Below are 23,803 nucleotides of genomic sequence, written 5' to 3' on the forward strand. Positions count from 1 at the left end.
ACTCTCCATTTGATTTGAACAGTGAGTCACGTCACCAAGACGTGACTTTTCTCACTTCACTATTGACAAAAGTCACTTCGACTCTCGGAATAACCCCCATTCAATCTCATCATGATAAATCTTATATCATTTGGAAAAATGCCGAAGTTAAAATGGCAATTAGTAAATGATAAATAATACAAAAAATAATCATTATCATGTATAAAACTGAATGTTTGAAATCAGCTTCAGCAAGTGTAATATTTTAAATAACAATCGATTGTAATGTGCACTGTAAAAATATGCTCTTCATTATCGATCCCTTCTAAAGGCAAAACAAATCATCATCACGGCTTTGTTGCGCGCTATGTGTATGATAACTTCTTGTGACGCCGGGGATCTTTCTTCGTCGCTTTTCCTTCTACACTTGAACTTGATCGACGGTTATTGCGCCACACAACTAATTCCACCATCTTTTCCGGACACGATCGGTGAGTTTTTTAGTGTGCTCTCCTCTCTCATTCTCAGTCTGTGCTCTTCATGCTCAGTTTTCCTCTCAATCATAATCAACATCAATGTTACCACTTGCAAGCTCACTCGATGCATTCGCTCTTTTGCTCATTTCTCCAGTCGCTTTGAACGGTGAACCATGTTAAATATATCTACAAATTTTAAACATCAAACAATATTATTTTTGCCGTAGCGGCGTTACAACATTTTTTCTAGACTAGCTTCATTCCAACTCTGTCCGTGAAGTTGAGCACATCGTTTTTACCTTAGTGTCGTGTGAAGTACCGGTCCTTTGTCCATTCTTTGTCGAAAAGCAGTGAAGAAAGTTTTTTGGTGAAAAAATAATAACCATCGTTCGGGATCCGTTAACTGCAGCCAATCAGAAACGAAAAAAAAACGCAATTTTTGTCGAAGTCAGTTGTCCAAAAGAGATATAAAACGTGTAATTGGTAGTTTTACGAAAGTTTACGGGTATTTCGACAGTGCGAAGGAAAAAGCAAAAGGATATAAAATATAATCATTTTCGGAAACCCACTAAGAGAAGTTGATATAAAAGAGTGTCTGATAGTAGTTTTGAGCCGAAAAACGCCATCGCTACAAGATAATACTTTGCAAAGATTGTGCTGTTGAACGAAGAAAATACTGTTGAAGAGCGATAAAGAAACGGAATATTTACTCGAACCACTGCATAAAGCGAAATAGCCACACAGAAAAATAAGTGATCGACATCGTTCCATTTGTGAAAGAGGATTTACCTCGACTACCAACTGAATAAGCAGCAAACATCAGCAAAGTAGAAGTGCAGAAACTGAGAACTCGCAGACAAACGAAACCGGTAAGTGTGAGGAACTGAAACTGCATTAGAAATCATTGTTGCACTACAGGGCTATTGACATCCTCTATTGTAGCGTGAACACCTTATTTGGTCATGCTGAGTGCAGTTATGTGCGGACAAATGTGATTGATTTTGTATCTTAATTGCTCGATTAGCTGTATTGATGCTTATTGGTGGGCATTCTGTGAAAAATTGCATTTCAAATTCCTTAATTCCATAAATGTGACGGAACACATTGAAACATTTGTTTTGATTGTTTAGAGTGCTCTTATGGGGAGTATTTTCGACAGTCAAACGCTTTATTTTTTTTTACCTCGATACAGTTAACAACGTCTTTTATTAGTTTCGAATGATTTATTGGCAGCTACATAACTCAGCCGACCAATACATTTTATTACGTCGAAACTGGTCTCCAGGGTAGATAGGGTGGCATTTACCAAATGTTACAAATCTGCGAATCGTATACATTTCAGCTAATCTCTTGAATAATTAATTGCACTTCATCAATGAAGGAAGGAAGAGCTTTCTCTTGAAAATCAATCAAATAACATGATTTATTTTGAAACATGCTGACTCAGAGTGTAACCTGAGGTAGATCTGGTTATTGCATCCTGATTATGTATTGTGAACATATTTTATATGTAGCTTCTTTGTGATTCATGGATACACTAAAATAAAATTTGTTTAATACAACAAAACACATCCCACGAATTCAATCGCTATTCCGGCTAAATTTCCAAAATCGTTAACCGGAATCTCCCGAATTGGAGATGGATGGATGGATTTCTTGTTTGTCTTCCATCCAATTGAGCTGATTTTCTGTAGGTAAAAAGTTTATGGATGACCCTAATCATATACAAAAATCAGCTCAATTGGATGGATGACAGTCGAGAAATTGCGGTGGGTGGACGGCTATTCGGAGGATTTCTGTACCTTGTATTATTCTTGTATTTTACGAAAAAGGAACAAATTTTTCATAAAATAAATATGAATTAGACGAAAAACTAGATCGATTTCGGGACAATCGTTGTATGTAACGTTTTAACGTCATTGGCAGATACGCGTATTTCGTTTACAATGTGCAGACTTCTTCAGTTAGACACTGAGTATTAGACATACTCGACTATTTTTCTGTTTGTTATCTTCTGTTTTGCACTCCACATTATCAGAAAACAATAAAATTCTGCAGCAGGGTTTTGTATGAAAATTATCTTGCAACCCTTGCTGGAAGTTAGCATTTCACATGACTTTTCTTTTCGATTCGATGTACGATTCCTCTGAGGATTTCTAGTATTCACGAAACTCAATTCATATAGTTTACGAATTAGGTGTAATATTGATATTGTATCTGACGACATGCTTTACGAATACCGTTCCGATTCAAATTTCGGACACTTTCATTTTTAATTAAATATTACATCCAGTTAGAAACAAAGTAATAATGTTAGATGATCGTGGAGGGCACTAGTCAAAAAAATTTAAAATTTACAAGACATGTGGATCGTATTCGACCGAGATAATCAACTTTTAAAAGTGTCCGAAATTCGAGTTTAAGTGTCCGAAATTTGAATCGGCACGGTATTTCGCACAAGTTACGAAAAAAAATGCGCACAATCAACGAAATTAGCTTTAACGAAAAGAGCGTTAGAGAATTAACAAAAAAAGATTTTCAGTGTACCTGAATCCTCGCACTACTGCTCTGCTGCGTCGCCTTCGTGACGGTTGCTATGCTCGCTCACCATAGCCGCCTTCGTTTTTCTAACTTGCTCTTCTTCTATCGAGCACCTATGTAGCTGTATTCGCTCACGACAGGGCTATTTTGCGGGAGTCAGCTAAACACAGCTGGGTGGCCAACATCACTCTATGCTCAGTGTTCTCTCTTCTACTGTCGTGCTGCTCTTCAGTTGGGAGCATTATGTTGTCATTTTCATCGTTACAGTGTATGTCTGCTCCAGAATGTTGCGGCTTAAATAGAAAGTGTCCTCAAAAACCCGTAGAGGAACAAACAAATGAGAAATGCAAGATGCTCTAAATTTTTTGAACAAAAGATATATTTTTTCCCTCCCTTGACGTTTCTCATGCTAGCATTTTGCCACTAAGGTGAGGTGTTACATGGTTGTTAATTGTTCATTAATAGTTATTACTCAACGTTACACTTCCATTATTAATTAAGAGCGTTCTATGCGTAAATTTTTATATTGTGTGGCAAGCGTATGTAATTTATGTTTTAATTTCCAACCCCAAAGATTTTCTAGACCAGCGCCAAAGGATTTAAAAGGTTAAGGAGGTTAATCCCGTAAAGATCCCCAGGCTAGTCCATGAAAATTCCATGGCTGAAAAGAGAGCGTTAAATAGAATAATTTTATGATGTGTTCATCCTGGTCTTGATTTTTTCCATACCTTCTTCAATATCAAACTTTTCAAATTATTTGCAATGTAATGGTCTAAAGGGTTGCTCTTCTCACCGTTTACTTATAAAGGAAGTGCTTTGATGATGCATTGTCTCGTCAATTACTTGTTTCAATATACCAGCATTACGAAGAGCAATACCTTAAATAAAATTAAATGGAACTTTGATCTTAAAACTGATCAATAAGCCCCATTTCATCATTCATTAAGTTCCCACATAACGCAGGTTGATCACCTCTTCCTGGTGCGTTACGATGTAAGAACTACCGCCGAACCCTAGCCTTGACTACTTCAAACTAGTGGATCAGAATTTTTCAGTAATAAAAAGAAGACATCTCAGTCCTTGTTACTTTTTATGCCTTGTTAATAGTGACCATTTTTCGGAAAAACTTAAAAATTAAAATCTCATCTACCTATAAGTTCTGCTTTGCAAAATTCAACTGTACAACAATCACCGTTGAGTTTTAAAATAATCATTGCCTTAGATGTTCGCGATATTCATTGATATTACTATATTGAAACTAACTCAACATGCATGAGCATGCTATAAATTGAAGTTGGAGCGTATTTTATGAGTTTTAAGCAGAAATAAATTCTTGGCGTGGTGAGTGTGAATGCGTGCAAATGCATGAGAATCTGTGTTTGCCAAATTTGTACGCGGATTTATTCTTTCAGGAAGGCTCAGTGAATGAGATTTGAGCAATATTTTTCAAACACAGGACTCGGATTGCTACACCGTGGATGAGCTGGAAGAAGGAAGGAAGGAAAATATGGGTTAATCTTCATATATGTGATTCCTAAGCTTATATTTGCTGTTCTCTAGTGGTTAAGACTAGGTTCTGATCCATGGTCATTATCGGTGCCATTGCTTAATTTTGTTGCTAAGGAATCTGATTTTGACTAACAAAAAGGCGCGCCTTTGGATGGTACTCTCAGTCTTCGAAGTGTGTAAATAGTGGAGCCGCGGAACCAAGGTTGCTTCCACTCACTCTCATATTTTGTACTTATATGTTACATTTAGAAATTGTGAATGTGAAGTATGTTTGTGATACATAAAACCTGTCAACTTGAAAGCTATAATGACAGGTTTTATAAGTCAAACACATACTTTACAACATCTTCTTGTAATTCATAAGTACATCATATCATTATAAAAAAAAAATGATTTCATAATTCCAAAAAAACATTGTTTATAGTAAAGTTGGTAAGAATCAGTTCCTTGCGATAAAGGCAATGACAACCGCAACAAAACCGAATACTTCATAATTTCTCAATAGTGTTGTAGTAACACAACAGTAAATGAGTGACAGTTGTTCAATTTTAATCACCATTAATTTATTGGATGATTTCATGGTTGGAAATGCTATCTAATATGAAGTTTTAGTGTGATAATATATTAGCTAGAGAAAGGTCCGCTAGAGTACGGCAGGATGAAAATTGAATAGAAAATAGAAGTTAAAAATGAACGAAGGGCCACTAATGCGACAGTACTATTTAAACGAACATTACTTTACCCAACTCATACATTAATGGATGAGGAGACTTGAAGAGTTTTTTTCAAATCTACAGGCTAATAAATTATTACACTAAATCTTCATGTTAGATAGCATTTCCAAAAACTCTGAAAATCGTAAACTTCATTTATAAAATAGGGTAAATGGCGACTTCGGAAATACCGTATTATATTATCGTCAGGGGGGTAAACAACATTCTTGAGAGCTCAATTTTGGCATGTGGATACATTGTGTTTCAGAGCATCTATTGGCCAAATTTGATTGCTCTAGAACTTTGTTTACTCTCCTGACAATAATATGTTAGGGTTTTGCCGAAACCGATATTTCCCCTAACATAAAAACACATTGGTGACACAGAAAAGAAAATGGTTTGGAATTGAATTTTAATCTTAAGTTGCTTTCTCCATACCAAATCTGTAAACCACACTTCATTAGACTTTCCAAAACCAGTGAGTACAACCGAAATTGGTGTTAACAAAATCATCATGGAAGACAACAAGCCTTAGGCTGAAAGTCTCTATAATAGAGCAAAAAATATCATCATCAATATAATTGCCGTCTTCATCATTTAGCAAATCTTGGACTCCCTTTTTCTATGCACAAACTATGGAGTGATTTTTTATTCCTTGATGTGTTTTCCGTCGATCTTTCGTTCCTTATTGAGTACCAATGTTACCGACGCCAGGGAGGTAGCTCCCAAAACTGGACCCTACACGCTAAGATGCACATACCTTAAAGTCGGTAAAGAATACCTAGATATCGATAAAAATTACCGATAATCGAAGAAAGTGCACATACCTAAATTATCGGTAATCATGGATTACCAATAATTAACGTTAAAAATTACCTAATTTATAGTAATTTTTATTGGTAGAAAATACCGATAATTTTAGGTAATCGTAGCTTAGAGTGTACCTATCGTCCCATCAACTCATCAGAGATTTTATGCCTCAGAAAATCCCGACGGCATCGACTGGGATTGAGCGCAGGCCCTTTGGAGTGAGAAGCAATCACTACACTACACCACCGGAGTGATAACATGTATTTTTTATTCCGTGTTGGGTATATTCATAACTGCGACCATTACTTTGATCTATTGTGATATATTTCACGGTTTTATATTACTTTATTAGTATGTCGTATCACCATTATGTGAAACAATCGATATGGACTGACCAATAATAATATGATAACATATTACATGACATTTGTCGTGTCGATAGTTATTCACATGTTGCAAGGGCTGTAATGTGAACAAGTCATTAGTATGCAGCCAAAGTGACGTAACGTAGTGACGCAACGCGATAGGATCAATACAAAGAATACTAAAAAATAGTACGATTCTTTTCAATTTGTCGCGTCGCGTCACGTTTTCGCGCCACACTGACGTCCACCTTAGGCATTTAAGCTGCTGCTTCAGATTTTCCTAAGGGATAGACAATAGGGGAATCCAATAGAAATTAAGCGATTGTTTCAGCCCCTGGCGTTGAATAGGGGAACCCTTAACAAGAGTGTTGAGGGTGGAAATTTTCACCGTGAAGCATAGGAAGAGGAAAATATTTTCACCATTCTTGATTAATTTATCCACCGCAGGTGCTTGAAATCATCATCCACGTGGAATATTTTGTTTTCTGTATCGGGTTTGCAGTGATCTGGCTGGTGCTTCCATATATTTTTGATGAGAAAAAATAAGATTTATAAAATTGTCCCTGCGGGTATGATCTTCCGGATTTTTAATGTGTGGTTATTTCAGCTGTAAATCAGTTCAGATCTGTAGATAATCGAAAAATAAGACCACTACCGATGGAAATTTGCAAGTTGTGCATTAAAATGTACATTATTTTGAGTTTTTAAAATCGTCATTATGATATAAACAAATGGATTGGATAATATTTCCTCTCAGATTCGACTAGCGCACTCTACATTGATGGTGCATAAAAAGAACCAATAGCTGGATCAGATGTAACAAGCAATCCACAAAATATATATTGCATTGTATGTTTTCAAGAACCTTTCCACGCCTGATATTTTCTAAAGTCAAAAACATGCTGACAGCGTCTAATCAAATGTAACGCATAGTACATATCAGAGTATTATAAAAAATATCATACAAAATTCTTTTGTATTTCACGCTTCGTAATGGCTCTGCTTGAAATTTGAACAAGCCACATTACAAAGATAAGTAAGTGTGTAGATTTTGTATTGGCAAAAGCATTCACAGTATATCCATCAACATTAGCTCAAAGTTAATTAGCAGCGTAATTCCTGCCATCTTTATTTCAAAGCATGTATCGTGCTAAAATAAAACAAATCCGAACGAGTTGCACGAAGAAATCCCAATAGAAATGGTTTATTTTAGAATTTGATTTGTTTGTTTTCGTGGTATGAAAACTTTAATCGCCTCTAATTTGGGCCGATACATAAATTCAGTAATCGAATAAAAATTTAATAGCGACAAAAAATATCTTTTAATCGCCTACCATCCCAATGACGCGTTCATCTAGATAAAATTGATAAATAGCAGATTTTTAGTGATGGGCCCAATCTTAGATCCATAGGCACACATTAGAGCCATTTCCCCTATGTACACTTCAGTCGAGTGTAAGTACAGCCATTACATTTGTTGTAAGGAATATATACAGAGGATCCACCCTTACATTTGAGTTGCGTGAGGCGGGGGATCGGGTTTCATTAAAATCAAGTAATTTCAACTGCTAGACTGAAAACCTGTCAGATTTGCCGAAGTGGATTAGATCCGGATGCGTCATTGGTTGGCGTAGAAAGCTATCAATCAATAAATGTGATGCCGTTCTACGCATATCGGTCCCATGTTCAAAACATTGTATCTGAGAAAAACGAGAATAATGATTGGAATCGCGCTAAGGGCGAGGATATCCTCTCTCACAGCATCAAATCTAGGACATTCGAAGATCACGTGCTCTGCTGATTCTTCCACATTCCCACACTCCGGACAGAAGGGTGACGTTGTGTGTCCGAACCAATGCAGATACTTCCCGAAGCAACCATGACCAGACAGGAACTGTGTCAAGTGGAAATTGACTTCTTCATGCTTCCTGTTCACCCAGGTGGAAAGAATCGGTATTAGCCTGTGTTTCCATCTACTGTTCTCCGCTGCATCTCACTCCTGCTGCCACTTTTCGTACTCCTCTGGTTTCTCTCCTCACATAGCACTCGTAGTCCTCCGCCAAGGTGATGCTGATTGGGATCATACCGACGATAACGTCTTTGGTTCTGCTTCGTTTTCAGCACCTTAATCACACTAGTCAGAAGACGCCTCTTGCTGCTGCTTGGACCAGAATTGTTCGACATGATTCTGGCTATTGCGTTGGTGGCCTCGAGGGTGGCCTTCGCCGCCTTCTATCACGCCTATTTGATGTGGCTGTTAAAGGTCCTGCTATTTATACCCTTTGGAGCGTTGAAACACCCTCCAAATACATTGATTGCATTGATTATAAATCAATATTTGATTAAAGATTACAGGGATCGACTAAAAACTCAGAGTGGTGCAAAAAACACTGGTGCTACTCTAAAATAAGGGAGCGCGTCCCTAATATTTGGAAGGAGAAAGAGACTAATGAGAGAGAGATTACATATTTAGGAGAGAGTAGTTGGACAGCTCAGGTGCTACTTGCGTATAGCACAATCGAGTACCCTAATAAAAAATAACCATAAACGAACCCATATAAACCCAAATCATTGAACTATTCCACAAATGGTTTGGATGATACCCAGAACACGTCGTTAAGAAAATTAACCATACAATTTTTATTAGGGAGTGCACGGTGTTATGATGGGAGTAGCACTTTTCAATCGGGAGAGACGTGGCTTAGAGATTAACAAGAATGGTTGCATATTTTAGGCTGGGTGCAGAATATGTTTACACTCATATAATATATGTTGCAGTGACTGTATGGTATTCAAAAGCGTAGGAAAATGCAAATGTTGATGCTTTTCCTAAAGTGATTTTTTTAAGATCGATGTGTAATTTTCTTCACAAGGGGGTTAGGTCTGGTCGTTAGCCAACCCGACACCAACATGACTTCTATCAAACCCCAACCCGATGTTGACCCGACATTTACCCGACATAAACCCCAAATTGACCCGACAACAACACGACATTTGGTCGACATCGACCCTAAATTAGCCTTACATTGATCCGAGTTCGGGTCGACTTGTCTGTTCGGGACCATTTTGCTGGGTTTCTTCCACACTCCACTGTCGTATATCAAATGATATTGGGTGACTCAATTGACAGTGACAATGAGCTTCGAATGAGAAAGGGGCTCTTCAAATAATGGGCACGAGAATTTTTTTCACAGAATCGATTTAATAGTTGTATTGGTTCATCGTCAATCGAATGATATGAAAATTAACAGCACTGATGCTAGCTATCCTACAGTTATAGAGAAAGTACACTGTCGGAGAAACAAAGAGAGAGAGAAAGAGACTTAACACCGTTGGAGCGGCAGCTCTCCAACACAAGAAGAATGAAATGTGCTGCACGATTTAAAATCGACAGTGAGCATTCATAAGGGCGTATACACGATGATCGATTCTCTTCATCGATTTTCTCTTTTGTTAATAACTCGCTAGATTTAACGTTTGTCGGTGCGTTTGCTGTTGCTTTTGATAGACAATACAACCTGTTACAACTCTACATTGAACAAATTCTACAAAATTGTTTCGTTTAGCTGTACTGCCGTTATACGCATAAGAGTCTCACGGTGCATAAGGATTGCATAGAACATGGGACAGTTATGCGTATAACGGCAGTGTAGCAATGCAAAGAGAAAATCGATGAAGAGAATCGATCATCGCGTATACGCCCTTATGCATGCTCACTGTTGAAATGCTCTTTCACGTCTCTTTGGAAAGAAAGTCCAGTCTCGCAACAGCGTGTGTTTTACTCGCAAAAAATTGAGTAGCACCCGATCCCTGAAGATTAGTACATACATAATTTTTTTGCCGAGATGAGCACCACCGAGCAGCTTGGCATTTTATTTTGCTGGGTCTCAGAGAAAAACTTGCCGAGATTCAGCTAATATACGGGAATTTTGCTCGGTGTGTTCATCACGGCAAAAAAAAAATCTAAGTGTGTATGTCACTTTGATCGGTAAGTGTCATGGCCATGCATATATATTCTGCACACTATGTGAAGTGCGCAGCAATTGGGTGGTGTGCACTACACAATTAAAAATTTTCGCCGAGATCCCAACAACCGAGTAATTCTGCAATTTATTTTGCTGGGATTCAGTAAAACAATTACCGAGACTCAGGTAACTAATAACATTTTGCTGAGATATCAGCTAAAAAACAGATATTTTACAGAGATATCTGCAAGAGTAAATGCCGAGGTAATCGGCTAGTGGAGATTTACCGAGCTAGATTAAATTTGTAATTGGCAAATTACCCTACATAAAATGAAAACAATACAGTCAACTCTCCGTTTCTCGATGTTCTATATCTCTATATTTTCTCCGTATTTCCATAATTTGGGAAGTCCCTTCAGATTTCCAAACATCAGGTTCCCTATACTTACTTAAGTGTCCTGAGCGCCATCCCTGGCGCAAAGGGCCAACGTGAAAGATCTCCATCCTGGGCGATTGTTTGCTTTCGCCTTGACCTGGGCCCAGGTCAAATTCCGGTCGACTTGCTTAATCTCCTTGTTTAGGCTTCGCCGCCATGAGCCCCTGGGTCTGCCTCTGCTGCGATGTCCGGCTGGATTCCAATCCAGCGCTTGTTTGCAGATTTCATTTCCGCTCTTCCGTAGAGTGTGGCCAACCCACCTCCACTTACGTTCCCGAATTTCTGTCGATATCGGCTTCTGGTGACACCGTCGATGGAGCTCGGCATTCGAAATCCAGTTGTGAGGCCACCAAGCACGAATTATATACCGCAGGCATCGGTTGATGAACACCTGCAGCTTCTGTGTGATCTCCGCTGATACGCACCATGTTTCGCTAGCGTACAGCAGTACAGATTTCACGTTAGAGTTGAAAATTCGGATCTTCGTGCGGAGACTAATCTGATTTGACTTCCAGATGTTTCGTAAACTCGCAAAAGCAGCCCTTGCCTTCTTGATCCGTGCACCTATGTCACTCTTGGTTCCGCCGTCCGACGCTATCTGGCTGCCAAGATATTGGAAACTTTCAACCTTCTCCACTTCCTGACCAGCTACCGTAAAATTGGATGGATTTCCCGTGTTGATATCCAACGATTTAGTCTTGCTGACGTTGATGTTGAGACCTGCCGCTGAGGAGCGTTCGGCGAGATCGTCGAGCTTACTCTGCATGTCAGAACGCCGTTGTGATACTAAAGCAACGTCATCCGCCAAATCTAGGTCGTTTAGATGCTCCATTGTAATAGGCTGCCAGAGCAACCCACGGTTCGGCACACGGTCGATCGCACCAACCATTATCTCGTCGATTACGATGAGGAACAGTAGCGGTGATAGAATACATCCTTGCCTCACTCCAGCGACTACCCGAATAGGGTCAGATAGGGCTCCGTTGTGCAGCACCCTGCACGTGAAAGCCTCATACTGAGCTTCGATGAGGTTGACGATTTTATCCGGAACTCCCTTGCGCCTTAGGGCGCCCCACAGGTTTTCGTGGTTGAGTCGGTCGAAAGCTTTTTCGTAGTCAATGAAAACCAAGTAAAGGGACTCTTGGAATTCGTTGACCTGCTCCAAGATTATGCGGAGCGAGACAATATGGTCCACACAGGATCTTCCAGCACGGAATCCCGCCTGCTGCCGTCGGAGAGTCGCGTCGATCTTCTCCTGTATCCGGTTGAGGATAACTTTGCACAGAACTTTGAGAACACAACACAGTAACATAATGCCACGCCAGTTATCGCATACAGTTGGGTCCCCCTTCTTTGGGACCTTCACTAAGACGCCCTGCATCCAGTCAGCCGGAAAAGTCGCGGTGTCCCAGATATTGCAGAATAGTTGATGCAACATTTGTGCAGATAGCATGGGGTCAGCTTTGAGCATCTCTGCTGATATGCGATCGACCCCGGGAGCCTTGTTGGATTTCATGGTTCGGATAGCAGCTTCGATCTCCGGTAGGGATGGCGCCTCAGAATTGACGCGAGTGATGCGTCGCACTCTTGGCGGTTCATGCCGAGATGTTGATGGCTGGTTGACCGACGAAACTTGTAGAAGCTGTTCGAAGTGTTCAAACCAGCGTTTCAGCTGATCAGTGGGGTCGGTGAGCAACTGACCAGTCGCGTCCTTCACTGGCATCCTAGGATTCATCCTTGCTCCACTCAGGCGTCGTGAGATATCGTAGAGGAGACGGATATCGCCTGTTGCTGCGGCTTTCTCACCTTCATCGGCTAGGGAGTCCACCCACGCTCGCTTATCCCGCCTACACGAGCGCTTCACTTCCTTCTCGAGAGCCGAATACAGTTGGCGGGCCTGGTTCTTCGCTCCTCTGGTTCTCGCCCGCTCTATCGCGGCTTTTGCATTTCTCCGCTCCTCTATCTTCCTCCAGGTGTCATCCGTGATCCACTCCTTTCTCTGAGCGCGCAGCTCGCCCAGGTTGTTTTCACTCGTTTCAGTAAAGGCATCCTTGATCGCCGTCCATTGCTCTTCTACGCTGCCACCATCAGGAATATCCGCAGCTCTGGTCTCCAGTTCCTCGACGAATGACCTTTTTACTGCTGGATCTTCCAATCGGCGTGTGTTGAATCGCCGTCCGAGCCGCTCCTCCCGCCGCTGGACCCGCGCGATACGAAGGCGGATCTCTCCAACGAGGAGATGGTGGTCAGACGCGATGTCGGCACTGCGTTTGTTCCGAACGTCAAGAAGGCTCCTTCTCCATTTTCGGCTGATGCAGATGTGGTCGATTTGATTTTCGGTATGTCCATCACGGGAAACCCACGTGACTTTGTGCACTGGTCGATGGGGGAAGAGCGAACCCCCGATCACCATGTCGTTATTGCCACAAAACTCTGCCAACAGCTCACCGTTTTCGCTCATTTCGCCAAGACCATGGCGCCCCATGACACGCTCATAATCCGTGTTGTCGGAGCCGATCTTCGCATTGAAGTCCCCGATGTAGATCTTGATGTCACCTCTCGGAATTTTATCCACGACTGCATTCAGTTGACTGTAAAAGTTCTCTTTGTCCTGTAACTCGGCAGCATCGGTTGGCGCATAACATTGGATTATGGTTAGGTTACGAACCCGCGTTCTGAATCTGGCAACGATTATCCTCTCATTGATAGGTTCCCACTTGATGAGCGCCGCATTTGCTTGGGCGCTAAGCAGGAAACCAACTCCACGGTGGCGGGGAGCGTTTTCACCTCGAATACCAGAATAGAGTAGTACCTGTCCCGACGGCAGCTTGTGTTCTCCAAAGTTTGGCCAACGGACTTCGCTTAGTCCCAGGATTTCGAGCTTCATGCGTCGAGCCTCGCTGGCGAGTTGTGCCAGCTTCCCCTGTTGGGCTAGCGTTAGTACATTCCATGTTCCAATTCTTGTCCGTTGTTTTGCGCTAAAAGTCGTTGCCGTAATATCAGTCCGTGATCTTTCTCTATTGGTTTCTGTAACAGTTGTAAAGTTTCGGGGACAGTAGGTAGTTAGCCTAAGGTCTCCTATCCGCCGTGATGGGGCTGCCATCTTGGGTATAGCTTTCGGGGATAAGCATTTCTTGTTTCAGCCGCTGGATGCCAGGCAGACACTGTTTGAGCCGCACCTCCATGGTGGACAGACGCTCAGTTATTGTGTAGATGGGGCTGCCATCTTAGATTTAGCTGACACAATACAGCATTTCTTATTCAGCCGCTGGATGCCAGTCAGACGCTGTTTGAGCCGCACCTCCATGGTGAACAGACGCTCAGGCCGTGTAGGCCGAACCCGCTAGGGGCCCCCTTCCCTGTCAGCATATGACCAAAGCTCCCACCGGGGTTGGTTACCCGATCTTCGCTAAGGTTGCTCATATCCCAGGCGACACCACGAGGAGGTAGGGATAGGAGTTACTGGGTAAGAGGCTAATGGACCACTAAGGTCTATTTTATCCTTCAAGTACTCGCGGTACTGGTGGTACGCATTACCCAGTCGTTTGCCCCGCTGGCCAATGGCCAGCGGTGATGAAAAGAATATGATACTTTTACATCATCAGGTTCCCTATCTATCGATATTATCTCTATCTCGATCTTTCTCTATGTCGATGGTCCCTAGAATACATTAGGGACCAAATTGATCTCCATATGTGTATGAAAAGAATCTAATTCACACTACGTTTGAACTAAGGTATCGATTTTTGCTTTGGATAGGGGATGAACAGATACATTTTTTGAGCCAAAAGCGCTTCTAGAATTGTACCAGTAGGCTTATTAAATATTATTCTGAATGTCGATCTCTCCCTATCTCAATGGTCCCTTCTATATCGATATATGACGAGGTGACTGTATTAATACAATTGTACGCCTGTTGATCTAAAAACATAGAAAATACACACAAATACAAAATTACAACCACCGGATGTTGAGCTTAATTTTCATGCACCGTTCTGTCTCCACCTATCGTCATTTTTATGCGCTGCTACTGGTAGGATTATCGCTCACCCTCCTCCCGTGGACGAATTTATCCTGAAAACAATCACTAACGAAAGAGAGATGTGCATCGGCAACAGCAGAGCAAAGGAACTTCCAGTCCATTCACCATCTGTGTCCCGTAAGGTGTGGCCAGGTTTTTCTTTCGATCGTTGCCGTATAGCATATACAGTTTGGTGAGACAAAGCTTATGCACACTTAATATAACTTCCTCAACGGTTTACCTAGGATTTGATCATCAATCAAACAATCAACCATCGATGTACGTGTGTGTCGTGAAACAAGTGCAACAACAACTAGTAGCATAACTGATGTGCAAAAGTGTATAAAGACAGAAGAAAAACAAAAGTGGAAGAAGAAACATTGCAGCCCCTCGATTATATATATATATATATATATATATATATATATGTATATACAGACGAGTGGCAATATTGCTGAAAGCTAGTCAAGTTTTTCCTCGTAATTTGTGCACTCTCTATTTCGGACGAAAAGAGTCGAGTGTGTGTGTTTGCCACTGGAAAGCCGGTGATCGCGTGTGCTTCGAATATCTCTCGTTCAGGCCTCCTAGATTCGTTTACGATCGATAATAATCACCTGCAATCAGTGCGTGCAGTCTGGAGAGAAAAGAAAGAAAGTCAAGTAAGCGAAACTTGATATATGTATGACTGGGGCTGGGGAGAGTCTGGTAGGTGAAAATGAAGCAAGAAGTAGCAGCTATACAGTTTTGCGTATGCGTCTGTTGGAAAACTCTTTTTTTTCGTTCTAAAACAATATTGACTATATGAAAATCAATACATTAGCCCGGCGCCCTTCAACTCGCAGAGGACATCTTGTAGAGTCACAGTGTTATCAACTTGTAATATGAAGAAATGAAAACAATGTTCCATTTGCTAGTAACAATCACGGATAAGTACTATCTCGTTGTTGTGCGCTTACTCGACATGTATTCTAGAAACAAAATGAAGCTATTTTCTGTGGAACTGATAAAGCTGGTGAACTCTGAGGAACATCAAACATCCGCCCGACATAGGAAAACATGGAAAGAATATTTCGTTCTGCACGTGTGTTGAAATTTCGGCGAGACTGAGCAAGTCAATAAACACACCTCCAACTTTTTTGCGGACCTCGCCATCCATTTACCAGGCCCCTAACTTCTCTTCCACCGATCCGTTCTTTTGCAAGGGGTGTTTTGTTCAATACTCCTATCCTATAGGGAAGGATGAAGTGCGCAGTATCCACCAGGTCCTGGTGGGACGGAATGCTGCAAAGGGCAAGGTCCTCTGTCTGTCGGCTAGAAATTTACACAAATACATTACCGTTTTCTGTAGCCGGGTGTGATATTGCCAATATTATCAGTTATGCCTGGCGTATGGGTAAACTAGCTGAACCATGTTGAGAGCAGGATGTTAAATATTTATGGGGATTGAATTTGTTTAAACTTTAAACTTAACAGTATTAGGATAGTTTCAATTTTCCAGTAGAAATATTCATAGATGTATGAATCAAAGTAAACAATACATAATCTCTACCTCAGCTTTAAAAATAATTATTATCATTATTTATAATGATTTTTACTCTGGAAATCAGGCAGTAGGCCATGAAATAATTCTTTAAATACAAATAAAATAACATGCCGCTGGAAATTTTCTACTGGTTGCGTAGTTATCAATTTGTTATTGAATTTAAAGTGATTTTTCCATGTTCATCCTCGAGGAACGGTTTAAAAATTAAGAGTTTATCTTTAAACAGTGCACAGTGGTCCAGAATGCAGATTTAGGTGGAAGGATACGAAAATTCTCGTCTACAAAGTTGTTCTTTATAGTTAGGCCCTTATTTTTGTGACAATGAATTCTAGGGTGGTTCATATTATCATTGAAATCAAAAATCTAACTTTTTTGTTTGAAGGAATTAAGGTATACATTCTTGAGAAAAGTTATAGCTGAGCTAATATCATGTAACTTTGTTAAAAGAAAAACACTTTTTTTTATCTCTAAAATTGACTGGTTTAGAGATATTTTCTTGGATTGAGTTATTAGGGTATCTCTAAAGAAACAGTTGTTTTGCTTTAGTTTTCTTATTTAAAATTTCTCAGCAAAGATGATTTCAAATAACTTTTAAATTCTTTTAAGACGCACATTTTTGCTGCACAGAGCTTGTCGATATCTTTCGCTGATCAAGAGTTATCGGCGTTTTTCTAGTAAAAATATGCCCTTTTCAAATGTTAATATTTCTGGTTGGGGAAATCAAAAAAAAAGTTTTTTACGGTATTTGAAAGGGTGTAGAGGTATGTTAATTTTCAAACTCGTAGAAAATGAATTGGAATTTTAATTTTTTTAACTACAATTGGGTTTATCTTTTTTATAAAAAAAAACGCAGTAGGCTCTGCCCGCGAACGGTTGGTTTTGTTTTCGCTGGCGCTGATTTCATCTGTTTTTCGCATAGTTTTTAATTGTACCAAATCAAACAAATATTAGTTATCGCGTGTGGATAAGTGTAAATTAAGATCTATCACGTCTTAAGAAGTTTTTTTAGTGATATTGTAATTAACGTGGGACAAGAATTTGTTTCGAGTAGCTGTGTTGCTGGGGTGTCGCGTCGGTCGGTTTTTCATTTCGCTTGTTTTGGTGCTTTGCCTCCCCCCCAAGAAGAGTTTTACCCGGTATTTTTTTTTTCTTTTCTTGGTGCTGGCGTTCTGCCTTCCGGAGGATGCACGCGAATGAGGTGTCAAGTAAAAATTCGGTGCAAATGAAAAACTTCGAATGTGATTCAAAATGTCCTGTTGGGTTGTAAAAACAACGCGGAAGATGTTTTCAACTACCGCGAGTGAACAAACCGGTCCTTTTTCGGAGACAGAATTTGGTGAGATCCATCTGATTTATAATCAATCATAAATGTATATTTCCATATATTACTAAATACGCGCCAGCGAAGCGTGTTTGCAGTACCATTATTCATATGATAACGGTAGTGTTTACATGCGGGGCTTATTGTATGTGAAAGTAACCTCGGAATGGACGTGAATTACCAGGCATTCTGAGATGGGTTGCTGAATCTGCAGTAGAGTTATCGCTTTCTAACTCCCGGACTAAACTTGCTTTAAATTATTACATCAAGGATTGTTGTAAGCAAATTTCTTCCATAATACCACTGCCGGCCAGTGGGGGTTAGATTGAATACACACACACACAATTGGGTTTATCTTTTTTATTAGAAGACAACAACTTTTGCTATAAAACGTGCGTCTTAAAGAACACTCAACACACTAGGGCAATACACAACACCCAGTAGACTAGTAGTTAAATTTCTTGTTTATGAGAAGTTCCAGCGGCTTGAACGGGAATCGAACCATCACTTTGTGGCACACGCAATACACCTGAGCGACGGGTGACGAAGTTATCCGCACGACTATGAAGCCTACAGCATACCAGTCCCCTGAGAACTATAGCGCAGGGGAAGGGGGAGGGAAACAGACACCGCCAAGAGTGATACACAAAAGAGGCGAATTCAACAAGTTTCAACCTAGCAACTTAAATTTAGTTCACTAATATTTATTCCATCAGGCAGAGAAACAACAGGGAAAAGGACAATGCCTCTCCCAAACTCAGACACAAACGATATAAATTTTCAAAATATTGAATTTTGAACGTGGAATTTAAAAAAATCAATGTTCCAGAATTAAGATATTGTTTTGAAATCTCAGAACTATTTTCTCTTGAACTTGGATAAACTTACAGAAAGAATATTCATAATAACTTTCATGATTATTAAAAAAAACGCCATGAGTATTCTGAAAAGAACATCTGGAGACTTCTGGAATTTTTTTTAAGGAATTCCGAGGAGAGCTCCAAAATAATTCTGAAAAGGATTCTACAAACTTCGTGAGGAGAACTTTGGATGAATGATATGGTTCCAAGGTAGTTATGAGTAGAATTACATGGTATTTCTAAAAGAAAATTTTAAGAAGAATTGCAAAGGAAATTAAAAAAAATGTCAAAGGAACTCTGAAGAATTAAATTCCTTCTGAGGATTATTCCAGTGAATTTTTAGGAGACTCTTTAAAAATTCTAACAAGAACTCCAAAAGAATTCGGACAAAAATTCCTAAAGCATTGAGATAAGAATCCAAAAGGCATGTGAATCTAAAGATAATTTCAAAGGAATCCTAAGAAGATTTGCATGCAGCAGGACCAAATGCCACGCCGTCCGAAGCGGTGATGAGCAGAGGCATGACAGCAGCGCTGTTTTATATCTTTTCAGGTTCAAGCAGAACGATGTACAACCAAATGGTACTCGATTATGCCGACTGGGTTAGGGAAAATCGTTTATTTCATGAAAACAGAGATAAAAGAGCCTATCATTATTGATCGATTCTCTTCATCGATTTTCTGTTTCGCGAATAACCCGACTGGAAATGAATTTCCTAATCAGTGTGTTGTATCAGGCGCAAACTAACATCATCTTCTGTCAAACTGTGCTGCAAGCTTAGTGAGAAATTTGGTTATGTTGCCGTGGTATCCTTTTTGGTTTGTTTTTTTCCGTCGGTCTTGTTTTCCGTGCTGAGCACCAATGCTACCGACGTGCCAGGAAGCCAGCTCCCACACCTGGACCCTACCTATCGACCCATCAACTCATGAACCGGGGACCAACGGCTTTACTTCCCATCCGAAGGAAGGCGTGATCAGAGATGTTATGCCTCAGAACTTCCCGGCGGCGCCGGCTGGGATTGAACCCAGGCCTGCTGGGGTGAGAGGTAATCACGCTTACCACTACACCACCGGCGCCGTTATGTTGCCGTGGTAAACCAAAGAGAAAGTCGATGAAGAGAATCGATCAACGAGGATAGGCCCTTTCAAATGTTACGCGAGATTTGTACTTTTTTTAAAATGTTTTTTTGTGGAAAATTAAAAAAAAAATATGATTTCAGCAGGTTTGTAATGTAATATCCTATCGATTGGCGTATTTGGATTTTATTTTCATCTATAAATGACAAAATTACAAGTGTTCAAAACCTAACACTATTTCACCACACATATTTTTTGATTTGCACCCCAGTATAGTCGACAAAGACGTAGTTCTACGTCAAAATTTTATCATCAAAAAAGCAGCACACCAACCAGCGAATGATGATTGCATTACGATATATCGCTAAATGTTGGCAAGAAGCGTGGAATTTGGTAGTGTGATAAATTGAGAAGGAATAATATGAGTAGAATTTAATGTAAAATTGTGACTATTTGCGTAAATCTTACACCAAGAAATGTAAGATTCTATTACATATATATATGAAAAGTATGCAGAATTTGCAATGTTTCGTAACATAAAAAGATTATGTAATGTGGTCGCCGAAAGTGTTTTAATATAATTTTGCAATTTATATGTTAGCTTATTTTTCGAACAAAGTTTGTTTCCCCAGATGCATTGCGTCTAGAAAAACATATCTTCCTTGTACGCTGCAGCCCCTTGCAAGAACTGCCATTACATTTGTTGTATGAAACATATTCAGAGGATGTAATAAACCCAACCTTATATTGGATGTAAAAGAAATTTGTTTTGCGTGTAGAAGGAATTCTTGAGAAACACTAAATTTGTTTTAGCCTTTCCTAGAAAAAAGAAATGTTTGTTCCACGTGCTAAAAATGTTCTGGTGGTTCATTAGACAGTTTGACTTTTTGTAAAAATGTTTTGGACAAAATGTAAAATGATTGCACGAAAGCAGCCATGGGAAAGTAAGAAATGTAGGTTTGTTCAAAACAAAAGCGGTTATTAAAACGTTAAACATATTTAAATAAACAAATATTTAATTGATCCACATACCTCACACAAAACACAATTTGCTAACAAGGCCTGCTCATATTTGCCAAGAGTTAATGTTTGTTGCCAGAGAAAGTTCACTTATATTGGTCCTTAACATGGCAAATACATCACCTTCTCCAATGTTTACAATCAAAAGAAAAAAATCTCATCGAAGAAAGAAACACATGTCAGTCAATTTACGGCAAGACATGGCGCTAATTGGATGCTTTGTTGTATATTTTCGGTGATTTTTTTACTGCAACTTTATATGCAAACAATTATTGCTTGTCGACACTCCCCAGTGGAAAGCATGAGAAAACAGAAATAGCACAATAATACTCAGTGGAAAGAGTCTAATTGGTATATTTGGCAGGAGTTGCACCTTCGAGGACGGAACTCCATTAGCTCCGGGTGTTATATTTCTATTCAATAAAAATACCGCCGATTTTTTGCCGACAGGTAATTTCCTTTCGCTAGCCAAATTCCCATTAGCAGGGCGAACGTAGTTGTGGTTCAGGAAACTATTAGGTTGACGTGCATCAATTTTATGAACATCTCCTGTCGTAGCAGTAAAATCCTATATTTATCGAAATAGAAAAAGAAATGGATTGGGCAAGGGTTCAAAAGTTGAGCTAACACTCTATCAATTCCTGAAATAACTAATTGTAAAAGTAGCTCTAGTGTCAAACCTGCCACACTTATCGAAAGGAATCTGAAATATTTTACATAAAATCTGAAGTATGTGGCATCAAATTTGTTCTCCAATTTCAAACGAGTATAATGTGAGCTACCATGTTCTTGCAACATCTTTGTCCAAAAACAGAAACGCATTCTGCTTTGTGTCACGAACGAGCTTATTATTAATTCCAAACAGATGAATGTGTCTGGCAGTGAATGTCTAATAGAAACACCAAAATGAAAAATCCAAACAAATCATGAAAAAAAACTGGAAGTCAGAGTGCATTCTGGAAATGCGATCGCCTGTCGCATGCTTCATTATTCAAACGACTTCGTCTGCTACCCATGTGCAACAACCGCAGCAAAAGTGAAATGTCCATGGCATCTTATATATTCCTGATTCTACGGCATTGACGTGCCTGTAAAAAGGAAGTCAAACTGTAGGAAATCCCGCCTACACTTCACCTATTTAGCACCCTTTTCGATGGATGATTATCGATTCAATGGTAATAGTCAGGGATTTGAGCTTGGATTAGTCACCATTCTTGCTGCTTACTTTCCGGTGTGCTATGTGAGGGTCCACGTAAACAAATGTTTCCATAACACACAGACAGATTTATGACAGTATGACATATGAAACGCTCCTGTCGGAACTGGCCTACGGTTTCTATACGTTATTCTTACTTCCATTTATATTATTTTTCGTATTTTTGCAGGCTTAAACACGTGTTTGCTGATGGCATACTTTTGAATACATTTGGAATATAATTTATCTTTCCTTCTGATAATCTTGAAAACACAGTGCCTTCCCGTTTTTGGCAACACATGATTTGTGTCTTCTTTACTTTCTATAAGATCTAACGATCGCTTTATGTCAGTTGCCCTTTTACTAGACCACTTTTTAGAAATTAAAAATTAGCTGATAATGTTGTGTTGCCAGATACAGGAAGGCACTGCCGGTGTCCAAAGTAGCTCCCATGCAACTTGATATTCTTCAAGCTAATATCGAGCTATTGAACAATATTGAATGATTATTTTATGGGTTAGTGCAATTGATTTGCTGTTCTATGATTTGATATGTCAATATTCCGAGATGTAAAGAGTTGACTGTATATTTTAAAGTGCAACTGTTTAAAAAGCAAACAAATGATTTCTCATTAAAAATATGCGAATTAACGCAAACTTAAAAAGAGCAAGACAAGAGGGGATAATGGGGAAATAAAGTATTTAGCAATATTTTTTTTCTTGATTTTTTTTTCGTCGATCTATGCAACAATGCTACCGACGCCAGGGAGGCAGCTCCCATACCTGGACCCTACCTATCGACCTGTCAACTCATGAACCGGGGACCAAAGATGTTATGCCTCAAAACATCCCGGCGGCACCGACTGGGATTGAACCCAGGCCTGCTGGGGTGAGAAGTAATCACGCTTACCACTACACCACCAGCGCCGCTAAGTATTTAGCAATGTTTTATTTGAAATCAGTAAATGCTGGTCAATACATATTGTATTAATTAACATGGCATCGCCATTCACTCTGCTGAGATCCCATTTCAATCGATGATGATCATCCACATGTTTGCTTTCTTCCCGGCAATCCTGACGACAATCGACAGTCGTTGAAACACCCCGTGCCCCAGCAAGTGCAAAATACAGCCTCTAAAAATAGGTTACATCGTATCGGGAATCATAAACTGGAATCAAGACAAGAAAGAATGTTCGACTGCAAAAACTCGTTAGATGGTTGACGCTCTGCCGGTGGCGTTGCCGGTCGACATATTTTTTCAAATTTTATCGTGTCGTTTCAATTTCTGCCGCGGATATATTAGCTATGGTACATGATCGCACCTAGCAATGTTTAACGAATAGAAATTTAATTGATCCTTGGTGACACTGACTGTAGTTTAAGAACTAATTCATAGAGCTCGGGTCATCTAGTACCATTCTACAAGCAATTTGGCACTGAAAAGGGACACCAATTTATGAATATGACTCATTCGTGCTTCCTGCAGACTACCGCGTACATGGGATAAGAGCTGCAACACTCATGGTTTTCTCGTGGCGAAATATAGCACTAAGCTTAACACGAATACAAACGCTCTTCAAGAAGCATGAGCATGACTCAAAAAATAAAACCTACTGTGCGTGGCTATATAAGAAAATTACTGGAGCGAAAATAAAATACATCACTTCAATTTAGCTCCGTTCGATTCTCCTGCATGTTTACTGACTTCGAGTTGATGTTTATGTCTCTTTCCATCTTATTTGCTTCTATTGCCGTTGCCCAAGCCGGGTTAGAAATAAAATGCCTTAGTTGGATTTCCAACTGCATTTTGGATTGGGGGAGTGTTGTTGCCCTAAGGAGGACTAGGTTGTGAATGAAGGCCACACAGAGCAATAACAAATGTCACACGAATTAACGCTGTCGTTTGCTGCTTGATGTCTGTTTTCCGTAGGGAATGAATGCTTGAGACGTGTAAATGGGTGAATCTGTAAA

At 39.9% G+C, this 23,803-nt stretch overlaps 1 protein-coding gene across 3 annotated transcripts in view; it reads left to right on the plus strand.

The window, feature by feature from the left end:
• Positions 1-629: 629 nt before the first annotated feature.
• Positions 630-23,803, plus strand: part of singed (fascin domain-containing protein singed) — a 68,429-nt gene continuing 45,255 nt past the window's right edge. The window contains exon 1 of one of the 3 annotated variants that reach the window (XM_065234241.1): positions 630-1,324. The gene's annotated coding sequence lies outside the window, so the exon portion shown is untranslated. Of the gene's footprint in view, positions 1,325-15,239; positions 15,475-23,803 lie in introns of those variants that run through there. The other 2 variants (XM_065234243.1, XM_065234242.1) reach the window with 2 other exon arrangements.

The sequence above is a fragment of the Ochlerotatus camptorhynchus genome, unplaced genomic scaffold (genome assembly GCF_037179485.1).
Source record: "Ochlerotatus camptorhynchus isolate MF236.1 unplaced genomic scaffold, CSIRO-AGI_Acam_v1.1 ptg000432l, whole genome shotgun sequence".
Lineage (NCBI taxonomy): Eukaryota > Metazoa > Arthropoda > Insecta > Diptera > Culicidae > Ochlerotatus > Ochlerotatus camptorhynchus.